General features: G+C 39.9%; 42 non-coding genes across 42 annotated transcripts; all 42 read right to left on the bottom strand.

Annotated features, from left to right (window-relative positions):
• Window positions 1–247: 247 nt before the first annotated feature.
• TRNAG-CCC (transfer RNA glycine (anticodon CCC)) lies at window positions 248–319 on the bottom strand. The gene has a single exon. It is a non-coding gene; the product is annotated as a tRNA-Gly (tRNA).
• Window positions 320–763: 444 nt separating this feature from the next.
• TRNAG-CCC (transfer RNA glycine (anticodon CCC)) lies at window positions 764–835 on the bottom strand. The gene has a single exon. It is a non-coding gene; the product is annotated as a tRNA-Gly (tRNA).
• A 269-nt stretch (window positions 836–1,104) lies between these two features.
• TRNAG-UCC (transfer RNA glycine (anticodon UCC)) lies at window positions 1,105–1,176 on the bottom strand. The gene has a single exon. It is a non-coding gene; the product is annotated as a tRNA-Gly (tRNA).
• Window positions 1,177–1,620: 444 nt separating this feature from the next.
• Window positions 1,621–1,692, bottom strand: TRNAG-UCC (transfer RNA glycine (anticodon UCC)). Its single transcript has one exon. It is a non-coding gene; the product is annotated as a tRNA-Gly (tRNA).
• Window positions 1,693–1,795: 103 nt separating this feature from the next.
• Window positions 1,796–1,867, bottom strand: TRNAG-CCC (transfer RNA glycine (anticodon CCC)). The gene has a single exon. It is a non-coding gene; the product is annotated as a tRNA-Gly (tRNA).
• Window positions 1,868–2,311: 444 nt separating this feature from the next.
• TRNAG-CCC (transfer RNA glycine (anticodon CCC)) lies at window positions 2,312–2,383 on the bottom strand. Its single transcript has one exon. It is a non-coding gene; the product is annotated as a tRNA-Gly (tRNA).
• Window positions 2,384–2,652: 269 nt separating this feature from the next.
• TRNAG-UCC (transfer RNA glycine (anticodon UCC)) lies at window positions 2,653–2,724 on the bottom strand. Its single transcript has one exon. It is a non-coding gene; the product is annotated as a tRNA-Gly (tRNA).
• Window positions 2,725–2,827: 103 nt separating this feature from the next.
• On the bottom strand, window positions 2,828–2,899 carry TRNAG-CCC (transfer RNA glycine (anticodon CCC)). Its single transcript has one exon. It is a non-coding gene; the product is annotated as a tRNA-Gly (tRNA).
• A 269-nt stretch (window positions 2,900–3,168) lies between these two features.
• TRNAG-UCC (transfer RNA glycine (anticodon UCC)) lies at window positions 3,169–3,240 on the bottom strand. Its single transcript has one exon. It is a non-coding gene; the product is annotated as a tRNA-Gly (tRNA).
• Window positions 3,241–3,343: 103 nt separating this feature from the next.
• Window positions 3,344–3,415, bottom strand: TRNAG-CCC (transfer RNA glycine (anticodon CCC)). Its single transcript has one exon. It is a non-coding gene; the product is annotated as a tRNA-Gly (tRNA).
• Window positions 3,416–3,684: 269 nt separating this feature from the next.
• TRNAG-UCC (transfer RNA glycine (anticodon UCC)) lies at window positions 3,685–3,756 on the bottom strand. Its single transcript has one exon. It is a non-coding gene; the product is annotated as a tRNA-Gly (tRNA).
• A 103-nt stretch (window positions 3,757–3,859) lies between these two features.
• On the bottom strand, window positions 3,860–3,931 carry TRNAG-CCC (transfer RNA glycine (anticodon CCC)). Its single transcript has one exon. It is a non-coding gene; the product is annotated as a tRNA-Gly (tRNA).
• Window positions 3,932–4,375: 444 nt separating this feature from the next.
• Window positions 4,376–4,447, bottom strand: TRNAG-CCC (transfer RNA glycine (anticodon CCC)). Its single transcript has one exon. It is a non-coding gene; the product is annotated as a tRNA-Gly (tRNA).
• A 444-nt stretch (window positions 4,448–4,891) lies between these two features.
• TRNAG-CCC (transfer RNA glycine (anticodon CCC)) lies at window positions 4,892–4,963 on the bottom strand. The gene has a single exon. It is a non-coding gene; the product is annotated as a tRNA-Gly (tRNA).
• A 269-nt stretch (window positions 4,964–5,232) lies between these two features.
• Window positions 5,233–5,304, bottom strand: TRNAG-UCC (transfer RNA glycine (anticodon UCC)). Its single transcript has one exon. It is a non-coding gene; the product is annotated as a tRNA-Gly (tRNA).
• Window positions 5,305–5,407: 103 nt separating this feature from the next.
• On the bottom strand, window positions 5,408–5,479 carry TRNAG-CCC (transfer RNA glycine (anticodon CCC)). Its single transcript has one exon. It is a non-coding gene; the product is annotated as a tRNA-Gly (tRNA).
• Window positions 5,480–5,748: 269 nt separating this feature from the next.
• Window positions 5,749–5,820, bottom strand: TRNAG-UCC (transfer RNA glycine (anticodon UCC)). Its single transcript has one exon. It is a non-coding gene; the product is annotated as a tRNA-Gly (tRNA).
• A 103-nt stretch (window positions 5,821–5,923) lies between these two features.
• Window positions 5,924–5,995, bottom strand: TRNAG-CCC (transfer RNA glycine (anticodon CCC)). Its single transcript has one exon. It is a non-coding gene; the product is annotated as a tRNA-Gly (tRNA).
• A 269-nt stretch (window positions 5,996–6,264) lies between these two features.
• On the bottom strand, window positions 6,265–6,336 carry TRNAG-UCC (transfer RNA glycine (anticodon UCC)). The gene has a single exon. It is a non-coding gene; the product is annotated as a tRNA-Gly (tRNA).
• A 103-nt stretch (window positions 6,337–6,439) lies between these two features.
• Window positions 6,440–6,511, bottom strand: TRNAG-CCC (transfer RNA glycine (anticodon CCC)). The gene has a single exon. It is a non-coding gene; the product is annotated as a tRNA-Gly (tRNA).
• Window positions 6,512–6,780: 269 nt separating this feature from the next.
• On the bottom strand, window positions 6,781–6,852 carry TRNAG-UCC (transfer RNA glycine (anticodon UCC)). The gene has a single exon. It is a non-coding gene; the product is annotated as a tRNA-Gly (tRNA).
• Window positions 6,853–6,955: 103 nt separating this feature from the next.
• Window positions 6,956–7,027, bottom strand: TRNAG-CCC (transfer RNA glycine (anticodon CCC)). Its single transcript has one exon. It is a non-coding gene; the product is annotated as a tRNA-Gly (tRNA).
• Window positions 7,028–7,471: 444 nt separating this feature from the next.
• On the bottom strand, window positions 7,472–7,543 carry TRNAG-CCC (transfer RNA glycine (anticodon CCC)). The gene has a single exon. It is a non-coding gene; the product is annotated as a tRNA-Gly (tRNA).
• A 269-nt stretch (window positions 7,544–7,812) lies between these two features.
• On the bottom strand, window positions 7,813–7,884 carry TRNAG-UCC (transfer RNA glycine (anticodon UCC)). The gene has a single exon. It is a non-coding gene; the product is annotated as a tRNA-Gly (tRNA).
• A 103-nt stretch (window positions 7,885–7,987) lies between these two features.
• TRNAG-CCC (transfer RNA glycine (anticodon CCC)) lies at window positions 7,988–8,059 on the bottom strand. The gene has a single exon. It is a non-coding gene; the product is annotated as a tRNA-Gly (tRNA).
• Window positions 8,060–8,844: 785 nt separating this feature from the next.
• On the bottom strand, window positions 8,845–8,916 carry TRNAG-UCC (transfer RNA glycine (anticodon UCC)). Its single transcript has one exon. It is a non-coding gene; the product is annotated as a tRNA-Gly (tRNA).
• Window positions 8,917–9,019: 103 nt separating this feature from the next.
• On the bottom strand, window positions 9,020–9,091 carry TRNAG-CCC (transfer RNA glycine (anticodon CCC)). The gene has a single exon. It is a non-coding gene; the product is annotated as a tRNA-Gly (tRNA).
• Window positions 9,092–9,535: 444 nt separating this feature from the next.
• TRNAG-CCC (transfer RNA glycine (anticodon CCC)) lies at window positions 9,536–9,607 on the bottom strand. Its single transcript has one exon. It is a non-coding gene; the product is annotated as a tRNA-Gly (tRNA).
• A 610-nt stretch (window positions 9,608–10,217) lies between these two features.
• On the bottom strand, window positions 10,218–10,289 carry TRNAG-UCC (transfer RNA glycine (anticodon UCC)). The gene has a single exon. It is a non-coding gene; the product is annotated as a tRNA-Gly (tRNA).
• A 103-nt stretch (window positions 10,290–10,392) lies between these two features.
• TRNAG-CCC (transfer RNA glycine (anticodon CCC)) lies at window positions 10,393–10,464 on the bottom strand. Its single transcript has one exon. It is a non-coding gene; the product is annotated as a tRNA-Gly (tRNA).
• Window positions 10,465–10,908: 444 nt separating this feature from the next.
• Window positions 10,909–10,980, bottom strand: TRNAG-CCC (transfer RNA glycine (anticodon CCC)). The gene has a single exon. It is a non-coding gene; the product is annotated as a tRNA-Gly (tRNA).
• Window positions 10,981–11,249: 269 nt separating this feature from the next.
• TRNAG-UCC (transfer RNA glycine (anticodon UCC)) lies at window positions 11,250–11,321 on the bottom strand. The gene has a single exon. It is a non-coding gene; the product is annotated as a tRNA-Gly (tRNA).
• Window positions 11,322–11,424: 103 nt separating this feature from the next.
• On the bottom strand, window positions 11,425–11,496 carry TRNAG-CCC (transfer RNA glycine (anticodon CCC)). The gene has a single exon. It is a non-coding gene; the product is annotated as a tRNA-Gly (tRNA).
• Window positions 11,497–12,281: 785 nt separating this feature from the next.
• Window positions 12,282–12,353, bottom strand: TRNAG-UCC (transfer RNA glycine (anticodon UCC)). Its single transcript has one exon. It is a non-coding gene; the product is annotated as a tRNA-Gly (tRNA).
• Window positions 12,354–12,456: 103 nt separating this feature from the next.
• Window positions 12,457–12,528, bottom strand: TRNAG-CCC (transfer RNA glycine (anticodon CCC)). Its single transcript has one exon. It is a non-coding gene; the product is annotated as a tRNA-Gly (tRNA).
• A 444-nt stretch (window positions 12,529–12,972) lies between these two features.
• On the bottom strand, window positions 12,973–13,044 carry TRNAG-CCC (transfer RNA glycine (anticodon CCC)). Its single transcript has one exon. It is a non-coding gene; the product is annotated as a tRNA-Gly (tRNA).
• A 1,126-nt stretch (window positions 13,045–14,170) lies between these two features.
• TRNAG-UCC (transfer RNA glycine (anticodon UCC)) lies at window positions 14,171–14,242 on the bottom strand. The gene has a single exon. It is a non-coding gene; the product is annotated as a tRNA-Gly (tRNA).
• A 103-nt stretch (window positions 14,243–14,345) lies between these two features.
• TRNAG-CCC (transfer RNA glycine (anticodon CCC)) lies at window positions 14,346–14,417 on the bottom strand. Its single transcript has one exon. It is a non-coding gene; the product is annotated as a tRNA-Gly (tRNA).
• Window positions 14,418–14,861: 444 nt separating this feature from the next.
• On the bottom strand, window positions 14,862–14,933 carry TRNAG-CCC (transfer RNA glycine (anticodon CCC)). The gene has a single exon. It is a non-coding gene; the product is annotated as a tRNA-Gly (tRNA).
• Window positions 14,934–15,543: 610 nt separating this feature from the next.
• TRNAG-UCC (transfer RNA glycine (anticodon UCC)) lies at window positions 15,544–15,615 on the bottom strand. The gene has a single exon. It is a non-coding gene; the product is annotated as a tRNA-Gly (tRNA).
• A 103-nt stretch (window positions 15,616–15,718) lies between these two features.
• On the bottom strand, window positions 15,719–15,790 carry TRNAG-CCC (transfer RNA glycine (anticodon CCC)). The gene has a single exon. It is a non-coding gene; the product is annotated as a tRNA-Gly (tRNA).
• A 444-nt stretch (window positions 15,791–16,234) lies between these two features.
• On the bottom strand, window positions 16,235–16,306 carry TRNAG-CCC (transfer RNA glycine (anticodon CCC)). Its single transcript has one exon. It is a non-coding gene; the product is annotated as a tRNA-Gly (tRNA).
• Between the last annotated feature and the right edge of the window lie 213 nt (window positions 16,307–16,519).

The following is a 16,519-nucleotide window of genomic DNA, read 5'->3' on the forward strand; positions in this document are numbered from 1 at the left end:
TTCAGTATTGCTAAATTGTGTGAAGAACAAACGAAAACCATGAGCCTTAAACAGAATAAAAGCATCACCAAATGCGTTGGCCGGGAATCAAACCCGGGTCAACTGCTTGGAAGGCAGCTATGCTCACCACTATACCACCAACGCTTGAACACGCACACGGTTTTTTACATTTTATGCCTTAGCACCATATTTTTTCATTCTTTTTAGTAAAAAGTAACATGTTGCAAAAAAAGAAACCTATATCGCCTGCATTGGCCGGGAATCGAACCCGGGTCAATTGCTTGGGAAGCAACTATTCTCGCCACTATACCACCAATGCCTACCCCCACACTGAAAATGTGTGCTTTTGCTCATCAACTGTGCTAATGTGTTACAAAAACAGCACCCTGGAATTTTTCTTATAATGCGCAGTAACCCTACTAAGCTTTTATCAACAACTGTAACGCGGCATATAGTTAAGGTAAGACAGTTGAATAGAAGCAGAGAAACTTTCTCTTCATTATTGTTATTTTAATTTTCAGTATTGCTAAATTGTGTGAAGAACAAACGAAAACCATGAGCCTTAAACAGAATAAAAGCATCACCAAATGCGTTGACCGGGAATCGAACCCGGGTCAACTGCTTGGAATGCAGCTATGCTCACCACTATACCACCAACGCTTGTAAACCCACAGGGAATTTTACGTTTTCTGCCTCAACAACATATTTGTTTATTCTTTTTAGTAAAAAGTAACATGTTGCAAAAAAAGAAACCTATATGGCCTGCATTGGCCGGGAATCAAACCCGGGTCAATTGCTTGGGAAGCAACTATTCTCGCCACTATACCACCAATGCCTACCCCCACACTGAAAATGTGTGCTTTTGCTCATAAACTGTGCTAATGTGTTACAAAAACAGCACCCTGGCATTTTTCTTATAATGCGCAGTAACCCTACTAAGCTTTTATCAACAACTGTAACGCGGCATATAGTTAAGGTAAGACAGTTGAATAGAAGCAGAGAAACTTTCTCTTCATTATTGTTATTTTAATTTTCAGTATTGCTAAATTGTGTGAAGAACAAACGAAAACCATGAGCCTTAAACAGAATAAAAGCATCACCAAATGCGTTGGCCGGGAATCGAACCCGGGTCAACTGCTTGGAAGGCAGCTATGCTCACCACTATACCACCAACGCTTGAACATGCACACGGTTTTTTACGTTTTATGCCTCAGCACCATATTTTTTCATTCTTTTTAGTAAAAAGTAACATGTTGCAAAAAAAGAAACCTATATCGCTTGCATTGGCCGGGAATCGAACCCGGGTCAATTGCTTGGGAAGCAACTATTCTCGCCACTATACCACCAATTCCTACCCCCACACTGAAAATGTGTGCTTTTGCTCATAAACTGTGCTAATGTGTTACAAAAACAGCACCCTGGCATTTTTCTTATAATGCGCAGTAACCCTACTAAGCTTTTATCAACAACTGTAACGCGGCATATAGTTAAGGTAAGACAGTTGAATAGAAGCAGAGAAACTTTCTCTTCATTATTGTTATTTTAATTTTCAGTATTGCTAAATTGTGTGAAGAACAAACGAAAACCATGAGCCTTAAACAGAATAAAAGCATCACCAAATGCGTTGGCCGGGAATCGAACCCGGGTCAACTGCTTGGAAGGCAGCTATGCTCACCACTATACCACCAACGCTTGAACATGCACACGGTTTTTTACGTTTTATGCCTCAGCACCATATTTTTTCATTCTTTTTAGTAAAAAGTAACATGTTGCAAAAAAAGAAACCTATATCGCCTGCATTGGCCGGGAATCGAACCCGGGTCAATTGCTTGGGAAGCAACTATTCTCGCCACTATACCACCAATGCCTACCCCCACACTGAAAATGTGTGCTTTTGCTCATCAACTGTGCTAATGTGTTACAAAAACAGCACCCTGGCATTTTTCTTATAATGCGCAGTAACCCTACTAAGCTTTTATCAACAACTGTAACGCGGCATATAGTTAAGGTAAGACAGTTGAATAGAAGCAGAGAAACTTTCTCTTCATTATTGTTATTTTAATGTTCAGTATTGCTAAATTGTGTGAAGAACAAACGAAAACCATGAGCCTTAAACAGAATAAAAGCATCACCAAATGCGTTGACCGGGAATCGAACCCGGGTCAACTGCTTGGAATGCAGCTATGCTCACCACTATACCACCAACGCTTGTAAACCCACAGGGAATTTTACGTTTTCTGCCTCAGCACCATATTTGTTTATTCTTTTTAGTAAAAAGTAACATGTTGCAAAAAAAGAAACCTATATGGCCTGCATTGGCCGGGAATCAAACCCGGGTCAATTGCTTGGGAAGCAACTATTCTTGCCACTATACCACCAATGCCTACCCCCACACTGAAAACATGTGCTTTTGCTCATAAACTGTGCTAATTTGTTACAAAAACAGCACCCTGGCATTTTTCTTATAATGCGCAGTAACCCTACTAAGCTTTTATCAACAACTGTAACGCGGCATATAGTTAAGGTAAGACAGTTGAATAGAAGCAGAGAAACTTTCTCTTCATTATTGTTATTTTAATTTTCAGTATTGCTAAATTGTGTGAAGAACAAACGAAAACCATGAGCCTTAAACAGAATAAAAGCATCACCAAATGCGTTGGCCGGGAATCGAACCCGGGTCAACTGCTTGGAAGGCAGCTATGCTCACCACTATACCACCAACGCTTGAACATGCACACGGTTTTTTACGTTTTATGCTTCAGCACCACATTTTTTCATTCTTTTTAGTAAAAAGTAACATGTTGCAAAAAAAGAAACCTATATCGCCTGCATTGGCCGGGAATCGAACCCGGGTCAATTGCTTGGGAAGCAACTATTCTCGCCACTATACCACCAATGCCTACCCCCACACTGAAAATGTGTGCTTTTGCTCATCAACTGTGCTAATGTGTTACAAAAACAGCACCCTGGCATTTTTCTTATAATGCGCAGTAACCCTACTAAGCTTTTATCAACAACTGTAACGCGGCATATAGTTAAGGTAAGACAGTTGAATAGAAGCAGAGAAACTTTCTCTTCATTATTGTTATTTTAATTTTCAGTATTGCTAAATTGTGTGAAGAACAAACGAAAACCATGAGCCTTAAACAGAATAAAAGCATCACCAAATGCGTTGGCCGGGAATCGAACCCGGGTCAACTGCTTGGAAGGCAGCTATGCTCACCACTATACCACCAACGCTTGAACACGCACACGGTTTTTTACGTTTTATGCCTCAGCACCATATTTTTTCATTCTTTTTAGTAAAAAGTAACATGTTGCAAAAAAAGAAACCTATATCGCCTGCATTGGCCGGGAATCGAACCCGGGTCAATTGCTTGGGAAGCAACTATTCTCGCCACTATACCACCAATGCCTACCCCCACACTGAAAATGTGTGCTTTTGCTCATCAACTGTGCTAATGTGTTACAAAAACAGCACCCTGGCATTTTTCTTATAATGCGCAGTAACCCTACTAAGCTTTTATCAACAACTGTAACGCGGCATATAGTTAAGGTAAGACAGTTGAAAAGAAGCAGAGAAACTTTCTCTTCATTATTGTTATTTTAATTTTCAGTATTGCTAAATTGTGTGAAGAACAAACGAAAACCATGAGCCTTAAACAGAATAAAAGCATCACCAAATGCGTTGGCCGGGAATCGAACCCGGGTCAACTGCTTGGAAGGCAGCTATGCTCACCACTATACCACCAACGCTTAAACACGCACACGGTTTTTTACGTTTTATGCCTCAGCACCATATTTTTTCATTCTTTTTAGTAAAAAGTAACATGTTGCAAAAAAAGAAACCTATATCGCCTGCATTGGCCGGGAATCGAACCCGGGTCAATTGCTTGGGAAGCAACTATTCTCGCCACTATACCACCAATGCCTACCCCCACACTGAAAATGTGTGCTTTTGCTCATCAACTGTGCTAATGTGTTACAAAAACAGCACCCTGGCATTTTTCTTATAATGCGCAGTAACCCTACTAAGCTTTTATCAACAACTGTAACGCGGCATATAGTTAAGGTAAGACAGTTGAATAGAAGCAGAGAAACTTTCTCTTCATTATTGTTATTTTAATTTTCAGTATTGCTAAATTGTGTGAAGAACAAACGAAAACCATGAGCCTTAAACAGAATAAAAGCATCACCAAATGCGTTGACCGGGAATCGAACCCGGGTCAACTGCTTGGAATGCAGCTATGCTCACCACTATACCACCAACGCTTAAACATGCACACGGTTTTTTACGTTTTATGCCTCAGCACCATATTTTTTCATTCTTTTTAGTAAAAAGTAACATGTTGCAAAAAAAGAAACCTATATCGCCTGCATTGGCCGGGAATCGAACCCGGGTCAATTGCTTGGGAAGCAACTATTCTCGCCACTATACCACCAATGCCTACCCCCACACTGAAAATGTGTGCTTTTGCTCATCAACTGTGCTAATGTGTTACAAAAACAGCACCCTGGCATTTTTCTTATAATGCGCAGTAACCCTACTAAGCTTTTATCAACAACTGTAACGCGGCATATAGTTAAGGTAAGACAGTTGAATAGAAGCAGAGAAACTTTCTCTTCATTATTGTTATTTTAATTTTCAGTATTGCTAAATTGTGTGAAGAACAAACGAAAACCATGAGCCTTAAACAGAATAAAAGCATCACCAAATGCGTTGACCGGGAATCGAACCCGGGTCAACTGCTTGGAATGCAGCTATGCTCACCACTATACCACCAACGCTTAAACATGCACACGGTTTTTTACGTTTTATGCCTCAGCACCATATTTTTTCATTCTTTTTAGTAAAAAGTAACATGTTGCAAAAAAAGAAACCTATATCGCCTGCATTGGCCGGGAATCGAACCCGGGTCAATTGCTTGGGAAGCAACTATTCTCGCCACTATACCACCAATGCCTACCCCCACACTGAAAATGTGTGCTTTTGCTCATCAACTGTGCTAATGAGTTATAAAAACAGCACCCTGGCATTTTTCTTATAATGCGCAGTAACCCTACTAAGCTTTTATCAACAACTGTAACGCGGCATATAGTTAAGGTAAGACAGTTGAAAAGAAGCAGAGAAACTTTCTCTTCATTATTGTTATTTTAATTTTCAGTATTGCTAAATTGTGTGAAGAACAAACGAAAACCATGAGCCTTAAACAGAATAAAAGCATCACCAAATGCGTTGGCCGGGAATCGAACCCGGGTCAACTGCTTGGAAGGCAGCTATGCTCACCACTATACCACCAACGCTTAAACACGCACACGGTTTTTTACGTTTTATGCCTCAGCACCATATTTTTTCATTCTTTTTAGTAAAAAGTAACATGTTGCAAAAAAAGAAACCTATATCGCCTGCATTGGCCGGGAATCGAACCCGGGTCAATTGCTTGGGAAGCAACTATTCTCGCCACTATACCACCAATGCCTACCCCCACACTGAAAATGTGTGCTTTTGCTCATCAACTGTGCTAATGTGTTACAAAAACAGCACCCTGGCATTTTTCTTATAATGCGCAGTAACCCTACTAAGCTTTTATCAACAACTGTAACGCGGCATATAGTTAAGGTAAGACAGTTGAAAAGAAGCAGAGAAACTTTCTCTTCATTATTGTTATTTTAATTTTCAGTATTGCTAAATTGTGTGAAGAACAAACGAAAACCATGAGCCTTAAACAGAATAAAAGCATCACCAAATGCGTTGGCCGGGAATCGAACCCGGGTCAACTGCTTGGAAGGCAGCTATGCTCACCACTATACCACCAACGCTTGTAAACCCACAGGGAATTTTACGTTTTCTGCCTCAACACCATATTTGTTTATTCTTTTTAGTAAAAAGTAACATGTTGCAAAAAAAGAAACCTATATGGCCTGCATTGGCCGGGAATCAAACCCGGGTCAATTGCTTGGGAAGCAACTATTCTTGCCACTATACCACCAATGCCTACCCCCACACTGAAAATGTGTGCTTTTGCTCATAAACTGTGCTAATGTGTTACAAAAACAGCACCCTGGCATTTTTCTTATAATGCGCAGTAACCCTACTAAGCTTTTATCAACAACTGTAACGCGGCATATAGTTAAGGTAAGACAGTTGAATAGAAGCAGAGAAACTTTCTCTTCATTATTGTTATTTTAATTTTCAGTATTGCTAAATTGTGTGAAGAACAAACGAAAACCATGAGCCTTAAACAGAATAAAAGCATCACCAAATGCGTTGGCCGGGAATCGAACCCGGGTCAACTGCTTGGAAGGCAGCTATGCTCACCACTATACCACCAACGCTTGAACATGCACACGGTTTTTTACGTTTTATGCCTCAGCACCATATTTTTTCATTCTTTTTAGTAAAAAGTAACATGTTGCAAAAAAAGAAACCTATATCGCCTGCATTGGCCGGGAATCTAACCCGGGTCAATTGCTTGGGAAGCAACTATTCTCGCCACTATACCACCAATGCCTACCCCCACACTGAAAATGTGTGCTTTTGCTCATCAACTGTGCTAATGTGTTACAAAAACAGCACCCTGGCATTTTTCTTATAATGCGCAGTAACCCTACTAAGCTTTTATCAACAACTGTAACGCGGCATATAGTTAAGGTAAGACAGTTGAAAAGAAGCAGAGAAACTTTCTCTTCATTATTGTTATTTTAATTTTCAGTATTGCTAAATTGTGTGAAGAACAAACGAAAACCATGAGCTTTAAACAGAATAAAAGCATCACCAAATGCGTTGGCCGGGAATCGAACCCGGGTCAACTGCTTGGAAGGCAGCTATGCTCACCACTATACCACCAACGCTTAAACACGCACACGTTTTTTTACGTTTTATGCCTCAGCACCATATTTTTTCATTCTTTTTAGTAAAAAGTAACATGTTGCATAAAAAGAAACCTATATCGCCTGCATTGGCCGGGAATCGAACCCAGGTCAATTGCTTGGGAAGCAACTATTCTCGCCACTATACCACCAATGCCTACCCCCACACTGAAAATGTGTGCTTTTGCTCATCAACTGTGCTAATGTGTTACAAAAACAGCACCCTGGCATTTTTCTTATAATGCGCAGTAACCCTACTAAGCTTTTATCAACAACTGTAACGCGGCATATAGTTAAGGTAAGACAGTTGAATAGAAGCAGAGAAACTTTCTCTTCATTATTGTTATTTTAATTTTCAGTATTGCTAAATTGTGTGAAGAACAAACGAAAACCATGAGCCTTAAACAGAATAAAAGCATCACCAAATGCGTTGACCGGGAATCTAACCCGGGTCAACTGCTTGGAATGCAGCTATGCTCACCACTATACCACCAACGCTTGTAAACCCACAGGGAATTTTACGTTTTCTGCCTCAACACCATATTTGTTTATTCTTTTTAGTAAAAAGTAACATGTTGCAAAAAAAGAAACCTATATGGCCTGCATTGGCCGGGAATCAAACCCGGGTCAATTGCTTGGGAAGCAACTATTCTTGCCACTATACCACCAATGCCTACCCCCACACTGAAAATGTGTGCTTTTGCTCATAAACTGTGCTAATGTGTTACAAAAACAGCACCCTGGCATTTTTCTTATAATGCGCAGTAACCCTACTAAGCTTTTATCAACAACTGTAACGCGGCATATAGTTAAGGTAAGACAGTTGAATAGAAGCAGAGAAACTTTCTCTTCATTATTGTTATTTTAATTTTCAGTATTGCTAAATTGTGTGAAGAACAAACGAAAACCATGAGCCTTAAACAGAATAAAAGCATCACCAAATGCGTTGGCCGGGAATCGAACCCGGGTCAACTGCTTGGAAGGCAGCTATGCTCACCACTATACCACCAACGCTTGATCACGCACACGGTTTTTTACGTTTTATGCCTCAGCACCATATTTTTTCATTCTTTTTAGTAAAAAGTAACATGTTGCAAAAAAAGAAACCTATATCGCCTGCATTGGCCGGGAATCGAACCCGGGTCAATTGCTTGGGAAGCAACTATTCTCACCACTATACCACCAATGCCTACCCCCACACTGAAAATGTGTGCTTTTGCTCATCAACTGTGCTAATGTGTTACAAAAACAGCACCCTGGCATTTTTCTTATAATGCGCAGTAACCCTACTAAGCTTTTATCAACAACTGTAACGCGGCATATAGTTAAGGTAAGACAGTTGAAAAGAAGCAGAGAAACTTTCTCTTCATTATTGTTATTTTAATTTTCAGTATTGCTAAATTGTGTGAAGAACAAACGAAAACCATGAGCCTTAAACAGAATAAAAGCATCACCAAATGCGTTGACCGGGAATCGAACCCGGGTCAACTGCTTGGAATGCAGCTATGCTCACCACTATACCACCAACACTTGTAAACCCACAGGGAATTTTACGTTTTCTGCCTCAACACCATATTTGTTTATTCTTTTTAGTAAAAAGTAACATGTTGCAAAAAAAGAAACCTATATGGCCTGCATTGGCCGGGAATCAAACCCGGGTCAATTGCTTGGGAAGCAACTATTCTTGCCACTATAGCACCAATGCCTACCCCCACACTGAAAATGTGTGCTTTTGCTCATAAACTGTGCTAATGTGTTACAAAAACAGCACCCTGGCATTTTTCTTATAATGCGCAGTAACCCTACTAAGCTTTTATCAACAACTGTAACGCGGCATATAGTTAAGGTAAGACAGTTGAATAGAAGCAGAGAAACTTTCTCTTCATTATTGTTATTTTAATTTTCAGTATTGCTAAATTGTGTGAAGAACAAACGAAAACCATGAGCCTTAAACAGAATAAAAGCATCACCAAATGCGTTGGCCGGGAATCGAACCCGGGTCAACTGCTTGGAAGGCAGCTATGCTCACCACTATACCACCAACGCTTGAACACGCACACGGTTTTTTACGTTTTATGCCTCAGCACCATATTTTTTCATTCTTTTTAGTAAAAAGTAACATGTTGCAAAAAAAGAAACCTATATGGCCTGCATTGGCCGGGAATCGAACCCGGGTCAATTGCTTGGGAAGCAACTATTCTTGCCACTATACCACCAATGCCTACCCCCACACTGAAAATGTGTGCTTTTGCTCATAAACTGTGCTAATGTGTTACAAAAACAGCACCCTGGCATTTTTCTTATAATGCGCAGTAACCCTACTAAGCTTTTATCAACAACTGTAACGCGGCATATAGTTAAGGTAAGACAGTTGAATAGAAGCAGAGAAACTTTCTCTTCATTATTGTTATTTTAATTTTCAGTATTGCTAAATTGTGTGAAGAACAAACGAAAACCATGAGCCTTAAACAGAATAAAAGCATCACCAAATGCGTTGGCCGGGAATCGAACCCGGGTCAACTGCTTGGAATGCAGCTATGCTCACCACTATACCACCAACGCTTGTAAACCCACAGGGAATTTTACGTTTTCTGCCTCAACACCATATTTGTTTATTCTTTTTAGTAAAAAGTAACATGTTGCAAAAAAAGAAACCTATATGGCCTGCATTGGCCGGGAATCAAACCCGGGTCAATTGCTTGGGAAGCAACTATTCTTGCCACTATACCACCAATGCCTACCCCCACACTGAAAATGTGTGCTTTTGCTCATAAACTGTGCTAATGTGTTACAAAAACAGCACCCTGGCATTTTTCTTATAATGCGCAGTAACCCTACTAAGCTTTTATCAACAACTGTAACGCGGCATATAGTTAAGGTAAGACAGTTAAATAGAAGCAGAGAAACTTTCTCTTCATTATTGTTATTTTAATTTTCAGTATTGCTAAATTGTGTGAAGAACAAACGAAAACCATGAGCCTTAAACAGAATAAAAGCATCACCAAATGCGTTGACCGGGAATCGAACCCGGGTCAATTGCTTGGGAAGCAACTATTCTCGCCACTATACCACCAATGCCTACCCCCACACTGAAAATGTGTGCTTTTGCTCATCAACTGTGCTAATGTGTTACAAAAACAGCACCCTGGCATTTTTCTTATAATGCGCAGTAACCCTACTAAGCTTTTATCAACAACTGTAACGCGGCATATAGTTAAGGTAAGACAGTTGAAAAGAAGCAGAGAAACTTTCTCTTCATTATTGTTATTTTAATTTTCAGTATTGCTAAATTGTGTGAAGAACAAACGAAAACCATGAGCCTTAAACAGAATAAAAGCATCACCAAATGCGTTGGCCGGGAATCGAACCCGGGTCAACTGCTTGGAAGGCAGCTATGCTCACCACTATACCACCAACGCTTAAACATGCACACGTTTTTTTACGTTTTATGCCTCAGCACCATATTTTTTCATTCTTTTTAGTAAAAAGTAACATGTTGCAAAAAAAGAAACCTATATCGCCTGCATTGGCCGGGAATCGAACCCGGGTCAATTGCTTGGGAAGCAACTATTCTCGCCACTATACCACCAATGCCTACCCCCACACTGAAAATGTGTGCTTTTGCTCATCAACTGTGCTAATGTGTTACAAAAACAGCACCCTGGCATTTTTCTTATAATGCGCAGTAACCCTACTAAGCTTTTATCAACAACTGTAACGCGGCATATAGTTAAGGTAAGACAGTTGAATAGAAGCAGAGAAACTTTCTCTTCATTATTGTTATTTTAATTTTCAGTATTGCTAAATTGTGTGAAGAACAAACGAAAACCATGAGCCTTAAACAGAATAAAAGCATCACCAAATGCGTTGACCGGGAATCTAACCCGGGTCAACTGCTTGGAATGCAGCTATGCTCACCACTATACCACCAACGCTTGTAAACCCACAGGGAATTTTACGTTTTCTGCCTCAACACCATATTTGTTTATTCTTTTTAGTAAAAAGTAACATGTTGCAAAAAAAGAAACCTATATGGCCTGCATTGGCCGGGAATCAAACCCGGGTCAATTGCTTGGGAAGCAACTATTCTTGCCACTATACCACCAATGCCTACCCCCACACTGAAAATGTGTGCTTTTGCTCATAAACTGTGCTAATGTGTTACAAAAACAGCACCCTGGCATTTTTCTTATAATGCGCAGTAACCCTACTAAGCTTTTATCAACAACTGTAACGCGGCATATAGTTAAGGTAAGACAGTTGAATAGAAGCAGAGAAACTTTCTCTTCATTATTGTTATTTTAATTTTCAGTATTGCTAAATTGTGTGAAGAACAAACGAAAACCATGAGCCTTAAACAGAATAAAAGCATCACCAAATGCGTTGGCCGGGAATCGAACCCGGGTCAACTGCTTGGAAGGCAGCTATGCTCACCACTATACCACCAACGCTTGATCACGCACACGGTTTTTTACGTTTTATGCCTCAGCACCATATTTTTTCATTCTTTTTAGTAAAAAGTAACATGTTGCAAAAAAAGAAACCTATATCGCCTGCATTGGCCGGGAATCGAACCCGGGTCAATTGCTTGGGAAGCAACTATTCTCACCACTATACCACCAATGCCTACCCCCACACTGAAAATGTGTGCTTTTGCTCATCAACTGTGCTAATGTGTTACAAAAACAGCACCCTGGCATTTTTCTTATAATGCGCAGTAACCCTACTAAGCTTTTATCAACAACTGTAACGCGGCATATAGTTAAGGTAAGACAGTTGAAAAGAAGCAGAGAAACTTTCTCTTCATTATTGTTATTTTAATTTTCAGTATTGCTAAATTGTGTGAAGAACAAACGAAAACCATGAGCCTTAAACAGAATAAAAGCATCACCAAATGCGTTGACCGGGAATCGAACCCGGGTCAACTGCTTGGAATGCAGCTATGCTCACCACTATACCACCAACGCTTGTAAACCCACAGGGAATTTTACGTTTTCTGCCTCAACACCATATTTGTTTATTCTTTTTAGTAAAAAGTAACATGTTGCAAAAAAAGAAACCTATATGGCCTGCATTGGCCGGGAATCAAACCCGGGTCAATTGCTTGGGAAGCAACTATTCTTGCCACTATAGCACCAATGCCTACCCCCACACTGAAAATGTGTGCTTTTGCTCATAAACTGTGCTAATGTGTTACAAAAACAGCACCCTGGCATTTTTCTTATAATGCGCAGTAACCCTACTAAGCTTTTATCAACAACTGTAACGCGGCATATAGTTAAGGTAAGACAGTTGAATAGAAGCAGAGAAACTTTCTCTTCATTATTGTTATTTTAATTTTCAGTATTGCTAAATTGTGTGAAGAACAAACGAAAACCATGAGCCTTAAACAGAATAAAAGCATCACCAAATGCGTTGGCCGGGAATCGAACCCGGGTCAACTGCTTGGAAGGCAGCTATGCTCACCACTATACCACCAACGCTTGAACACGCACACGGTTTTTTACGTTTTATGCCTCAGCACCATATTTTTTCATTCTTTTTAGTAAAAAGTAACATGTTGCAAAAAAAGAAACCTATATGGCCTGCATTGGCCGGGAATCGAACCCGGGTCAATTGCTTGGGAAGCAACTATTCTTGCCACTATACCACCAATGCCTACCCCCACACTGAAAATGTGTGCTTTTGCTCATAAACTGTGCTAATGTGTTACAAAAACAGCACCCTGGCATTTTTCTTATAATGCGCAGTAACCCTACTAAGCTTTTATCAACAACTGTAACGCGGCATATAGTTAAGGTAAGACAGTTGAATAGAAGCAGAGAAACTTTCTCTTCATTATTGTTATTTTAATTTTCAGTATTGCTAAATTGTGTGAAGAACAAACGAAAACCATGAGCCTTAAACAGAATAAAAGCATCACCAAATGCGTTGGCCGGGAATCGAACCCGGGTCAACTGCTTGGAATGCAGCTATGCTCACCACTATACCACCAACGCTTGTAAACCCACAGGGAATTTTACGTTTTCTGCCTCAACACCATATTTGTTTATTCTTTTTAGTAAAAAGTAACATGTTGCAAAAAAAGAAACCTATATGGCCTGCATTGGCCGGGAATCAAACCCGGGTCAATTGCTTGGGAAGCAACTATTCTTGCCACTATACCACCAATGCCTACCCCCACACTGAAAATGTGTGCTTTTGCTCATAAACTGTGCTAATGTGTTACAAAAACAGCACCCTGGCATTTTTCTTATAATGCGCAGTAACCCTACTAAGCTTTTATCAACAACTGTAACGCGGCATATAGTTAAGGTAAGACAGTTAAATAGAAGCAGAGAAACTTTCTCTTCATTATTGTTATTTTAATTTTCAGTATTGCTAAATTGTGTGAAGAACAAACGAAAACCATGAGCCTTAAACAGAATAAAAGCATCACCAAATGCGTTGACCGGGAATCGAACCCGGGTCAATTGCTTGGGAAGCAACTATTCTCGCCACTATACCACCAATGCCTACCCCCACACTGAAAATGTGTGCTTTTGCTCATCAACTGTGCTAATGTGTTACAAAAACAGCACCCAGGCATTTTTCTTATAATGCGCAGTAACCCTACTAAGCTTTTATCAACAACTGTAACGCGGCATATAGTTAAGGTAAGACAGTTGAATAGAAGCAGAGAAACTTTCTCTTCATTATTGTTATTTTAATTTTCAGTATTGCTAAATTGTGTGAAGAACAAACGAAAACCATGAGCCTTAAACAGAATAAAAGCATCACCAAATGCGTTGACCGGGAATCTAACCCGGGTCAACTGCTTGGAATGCAGCTATGCTCACCACTATACCACCAACGCTTGTAAACCCACAGGGAATTTTACGTTTTCTGCCTCAACACCATATTTGTTTATTCTTTTTAGTAAAAAGTAACATGTTGCAAAAAAAGAAACCTATATGGCCTGCATTGGCCGGGAATCAAACCCGGGTCAATTGCTTGGGAAGCAACTATTCTTGCCACTATAGCACCAATGCCTACCCCCACACTGAAAATGTGTGCTTTTGCTCATAAACTGTGCTAATGTGTTACAAAAACAGCACCCTGGCATTTTTCTTATAATGCGCAGTAACCCTACTAAGCTTTTATCAACAACTGTAACGCGGCATATAGTTAAGGTAAGACAGTTGAATAGAAGCAGAGAAACTTTCTCTTCATTATTGTTATTTTAATTTTCAGTATTGCTAAATTGTGTGAAGAACAAACGAAAACCATGAGCCTTAAACAGAATAAAAGCATCACCAAATGCGTTGGCCGGGAATCGAACCCGGGTCAACTGCTTGGAAGGCAGCTATGCTCACCACTATACCACCAACGCTTGAACACGCACACGGTTTTTTACGTTTTATGCCTCAGCACCATATTTTTTCATTCTTTTTAGTAAAAAGTAACATGTTGCAAAAAAAGAAACCTATATGGCCTGCATTGGCCGGGAATCGAACCCGGGTCAATTGCTTGGGAAGCAACTATTCTTGCCACTATACCACCAATGCCTACCCCCACACTGAAAATGTGTGCTTTTGCTCATAAACTGTGCTAATGTGTTACAAAAACAGCACCCTGGCATTTTTCTTATAATGCGCAGTAACCCTACTAAGCTTTTATCAACAACTGTAACGCGGCATATAGTTAAGGTAAGACAGTTGAATAGAAGCAGAGAAACTTTCTCTTCATTATTGTTATTTTAATTTTCAGTATTGCTAAATTGTGTGAAGAACAAACGAAAACCATGAGCCTTAAACAGAATAAAAGCATCACCAAATGCGTTGGCCGGGAATCGAACCCGGGTCAACTGCTTGGAATGAAGCTATGCTCACCACTATACCACCAACGCTTGTAAACCCACAGGGATTTTTACGTTTTCTGCCTCAACACCATATTTGTTTATTCTTTTTAGTAAAAAGTAACATGTTGCAAAAAAAGAAACCTATATGGCCTGCATTGGCCGGGAATCAAACCCGGGTCAATTGCTTGGGAAGCAACTATTCTTGCCACTATACCACCAATGCCTACCCCCACACTGAAAATGTGTGCTTTTGCTCATAAACTGTGCTAATGTGTTACAAAAACAGCACCCTGGCATTTTTCTTATAATGCGCAGTAACCCTACTAAGCTTTTATCAACAACTGTAACGCGGCATATAGTTAAGGTAAGACAGTTAAATAGAAGCAGAGAAACTTTCTCTTCATTATTGTTATTTTAATTTTCAGTATTGCTAAATTGTGTGAAGAACAAACGAAAACCATGAGCCTTAAACAGAATAAAAGCATCACCAAATGCGTTGACCGGGAATCGAACCCGGGTCAATTGCTTGGGAAGCAACTATTCTCGCCACTATACCACCAATGCCTACCCCCACACTGAAAATGTGTGCTTTTGCTCATCAACTGTGCTAATGTGTTACAAAAACAGCACCCTGGCATTTTTCTTATAATGCGCAGTAACCCTACTAAGCTTTTATCAACAACTGTAACGCGGCATATAGTTAAGGTAAGACAGTTGAAAAGAAGCAGAGAAACTTTCTCTTCATTATTGTTATTTTAATTTTCAGTATTGCTAAATTGTGTGAAGAACAAACGAAAACCATGAGCCTTAAACAGAATAAAAGCATCACCAAATGCGTTGGCCGGGAATCGAACCCGGGTCAACTGCTTGGAAGGCAGCTATGCTCACCACTATACCACCAACGCTTAAACACGCACACGTTTTTTTACGTTTTATGCCTCAGCACCATATTTTTTCATTCTTTTTAGTAAAAAGTAACATGTTGCAAAAAAAGAAACCTATATCGCCTGCATTGGCCGGGAATCGAACCCGGGTCAATTGCTTGGGAAGCAACTATTCTCGCCACTATACCACCAATGCCTACCCCCACACTGAAAATGTGTGCTTTTGCTCATCAACTGTGCTAATGTGTTACAAAAACAGCACCCTGGCATTTTTCTTATAATGCGCAGTAACCCTACTAAGCTTTTATCAACAACTGTAACGCGGCATATAGTTAAGGTAAGACAGTTGAATAGAAGCAGAGAAACTTTCTCTTCATTATTGTTATTTTAATTTTCAGTATTGCTAAATTGTGTGAAGAACAAACGAAAACCATGAGCCTTAAACAGAATAAAAGCATCACCAAATGCGTTGACCGGGAATCTAACCCGGGTCAACTGCTTGGAATGCAGCTATGCTCACCACTATACCACCAACGCTTGTAAACCCACAGGGAATTTTACGTTTTCTGCCTCAACACCATATTTGTTTATTCTTTTTAGTAAAAAGTAACATGTTGCAAAAAAAGAAACCTATATGGCCTGCATTGGCCGGGAATCAAACCCGGGTCAATTGCTTGGGAAGCAACTATTCTTGCCACTATACCACCAATGCCTACCCCCACACTGAAAATGTGTGCTTTTGCTCATAAACTGTGCTAATGTGTTACAAAAACAGCACCCTGGCATTTTTCTTATAATGCGCAGTAACCCTACTAAGCTTTTATCAACAACTGTAACGCGGCATATAGTTAAGGTAAGACAGTTGAATAGAAGCAGAGAAACTTTCTCTTCATTATTGTTATTTTAATTTTCAGTATTGCTAAAT

Source organism: Anomaloglossus baeobatrachus, chromosome 3 (genome assembly GCF_048569485.1).
Source record: "Anomaloglossus baeobatrachus isolate aAnoBae1 chromosome 3, aAnoBae1.hap1, whole genome shotgun sequence".
Classification (NCBI taxonomy): Eukaryota; Metazoa; Chordata; class Amphibia; order Anura; family Aromobatidae; genus Anomaloglossus; species Anomaloglossus baeobatrachus.